This window comes from Caretta caretta, chromosome 3, assembly GCF_965140235.1.
Source record: "Caretta caretta isolate rCarCar2 chromosome 3, rCarCar1.hap1, whole genome shotgun sequence".
Lineage (NCBI taxonomy): Eukaryota > Metazoa > Chordata > Testudines > Cheloniidae > Caretta > Caretta caretta.
In genome coordinates, this window is record NC_134208.1 from 188621608 (window position 1) to 188624678 (window position 3071).

Genomic DNA, 3071 nt, shown 5'->3' on the forward strand with positions numbered 1-3071 from the left:
TCCAGGAGCAGCACAGGGCCTGGGCAGGCAGGGAGCCTGAATTAACCCTGCTGCTCCACTGGACTTTTAGAAGCCTAAAATCTTCTGGTTTAGCTTTAGTAGCCTCCGGGAGATAGAGCCTCATTCCGGGAGAATCCTGGCAAAACTGGGACGGTTGGCAACCCTACAATCAGAGCCCAGCAGGCTCAGATGAAAGGAGCTGCCTTGCTTTAGGAGTTCAATTCCTGGCTGGGCCCAAAGAAGTGGCCTTACAATCAGACAGAATTCATGGCTAGCTTAATTTATGTGGCTGGGAGTGCAAAGAGAGATGGACCTGAGGCTCTGGCCCTGAGGGAGAGGGTTTATTGAAGTTAGGGGCTAATTTTGGCACAAGAACAAATGGATATAAACTGTCCATCAACAGTTCGAAGCGAGAGAACTCAAAGCACTTCACTACAGCAAGGAATTATTGCCAAAACATCATTGTCCTCACCTCCGTGGCCTGAAGTCAAACTGCCAGATCCAATAGAAGAGGCAAAGTACCATGCAGAGGTCATGCAAAAGGTGAATGAGATGATTGCCACTGGGCAGTATGGAAGGTTCTTTGCTGTGGTTCACTTTGCCAGTAAGCAGTGGAAGGGAACCAGCGAAGATTTGATTTTAATGGAAAACGTGCTGCCAGCTGAATGTGGAGACCGAATCCAACTGGAGAAGGCTTTGCTGGTTGGTGCCGATGACTTCACGCTAATTGGAAATCCATTTCTGGGGAAAGATCTTGTCCATGTGGAAGCCACAGTTAACGAAAAAACAGAATCTTGGCCAAGAATTAACATGAGATTTTGGAAAAAGCACAATTATCAAAGGAAGAAAATTATCATGCAGCCACAAACGATCCTCTGGATAAACACCATAGAAATTGCTCCCTGCTTGTCATGATCGATTGTTGGTCTAGTAGGTCTTGATTTATTTTTATTGCTTTAGGAAGTATGGAAATAAAGAACTCTTGTCATTGGGGAAAAAAAAAAAATTTTAGGCTTGAAATTAGGCAAAGATTTCTAACCATCAGAGGAGTGACATTCTGGAACAGCCACGGGAAGCAGTGGGGACAAAAAAATTAATTTGTATCGAGACTGAGCTTGACATGTTTATGAAGAAGATAGCATGATAAGATTGCCTACAATGACATATGGCCTATCTGCAACCAATATGTCCAACAGCTGGAGATGGAACACTAGATGAGAAGGCCTCTGAGTTACTACAGAGAATTCTTTTCCAGGTGTCTGGCTGGAGGGTCTCACCCACATGCTCAAGTGTTAACTGATCACCGTATTTGGGGGTCAGGAAGGTTTATTCTCCCAGGTCAGATTGTCAGAGGCCATGAAGGTTTTTCACTTTCCTCTGCAGCATGGGGTATGAGTGCTTGGTTGAACTAGAGTAAATGGAGATTTGAGGACTTCAGTAACTCAGACAGAACTTATAGGCCTATTACAGGAGAGTATGGGTGAGGTTCCATGGCCTGCAATCATGATGGTCCCTTCTGGCCTTAAAGTCTATGAGAAAGGGCTGGAGATAAAGGGAGCCATGATGAAGAGTTCTAGGGAAATAGCAGAAAAGGATTGAAGTTGAGTGGTATGTGGCCATAGGATCCCTGTGTTGGAACCTGGAGTAGTGGGCAGGCCCAGGTTCCTCTAACAGCCACAAGTAAAGAAGTTTAAACCCCACAAATGGGACAGGGCTTAGCTGGGAGCCCAAAGAAAGGGCTGAGTTTGAAGGGCCCAGATCCAGTGCTTAAGACTCTAGTCTTTAATACCCTTGAAGGAGATCATTTGGACTTTGTGACTCTGCTGAATGGGCAAGCTGCTGCAGACCAGCCATGGTTGACCAGCAGCCTGCAGCGGGTACCAAGGATGAGAAAAGGACTGCGATACCACACTATCTTGTAGGATGGGGGAAGGGATAGCTCAGTGGTTTAGGCATTGGCCTGTTAAATCCAGGGTTGTGAGTTGAATCCTTGAGGGGGCCATTTAGGGATCTGGGCCAAAAATTGGGGATTGGTCCTGCTTTGAGCAGGGGGTTGGACTAGATAACCTCCTAAGGTCTCTTCCAACCCTGATATTCTATAATTTGAAGAAGATGTGAGTACCCCTTTATACACAAACAAATAAGCCAGCCATACAAAAAAAATATTAAAACACAGAAGAAAAAAGAATTTTAAATGCAATCTAAAAGCTTTTATTTTTAAAAGGATTTACCATAAATTATAGTTCTGTAAATATAGTACAGTGCTCCAAATATAGAGAAAATACATTCATTGAAAACTTTCTAAAATGACTGTCATAAATATAAAGGGAAGGGTAAACCCCTCTGAAATCCCTCCTGGCCAGGGGAAAGCTCCTCTCACCTGTAAAGGGTTAAGAAGCTAAAGGTAACCTCGCTGGCACCTGACCAAAATGACCAATGAGGAGACAAGATACTTTCAAAAGCTGGGAGGAGGGAGAGAAACAAAGGGTCTGTGTGTCTGTCTATATGCTGGTCTTTGTCGGGGATAGACCAGGAATGGAGTCTTAGAACTTTTAGTAAGTAATCTAGAGTGAATTTGTGTGGGGGGGTGGAGGGTGAGAAAACCTGGATTTGTGCTGGAAATGGCCCACCTGATGATCACTTTAGATAAGCTATTACCAGCAGGACAGTGGGGTGGGAGGAGGTATTGTTTCATATTCTCTGTGTATATATAAAGTCTGCTGCAGTTTCCACGGTATACATCTGATGAAGTGAGCTGTAGCTCACGAAAGCTCATGCTCAAATAAATTGGTTAGTCTCTAAGGTGCTACAAGTACTCCTTTTCTTCTAGCTAGGTATGTGTTAGATTATGATTTCTTTAAATGGCTGAGAAAAGAATTGTGCTGAATAGAATAACTATTTCTGTCTGTGTATCTTTTTTGTAACTTAAGGTTTTGCCTAGAGGGGTTCTCTATGTTTTTGAATCTAATTACCCTGTAAGATATCTACCATCCTGATTTTACAGGGGGGATTTCTTTATTTCTATTTACTTCTGTTTTTATTAAAAGTCTTCTTGTAAGAAACTGAATGCT

The 3071-nt window shown here is 43.2% G+C and overlaps 1 pseudogene; it reads left to right on the forward strand.

Annotated features, from left to right (window-relative positions):
* Nucleotides 1–378: 378 nt before the first annotated feature.
* LOC125633579 (large ribosomal subunit protein bL21m pseudogene) lies at nucleotides 379–915 on the forward strand (annotated as a pseudogene).
* The last annotated feature ends 2156 nt before the right edge of the window (nucleotides 916–3071 follow it).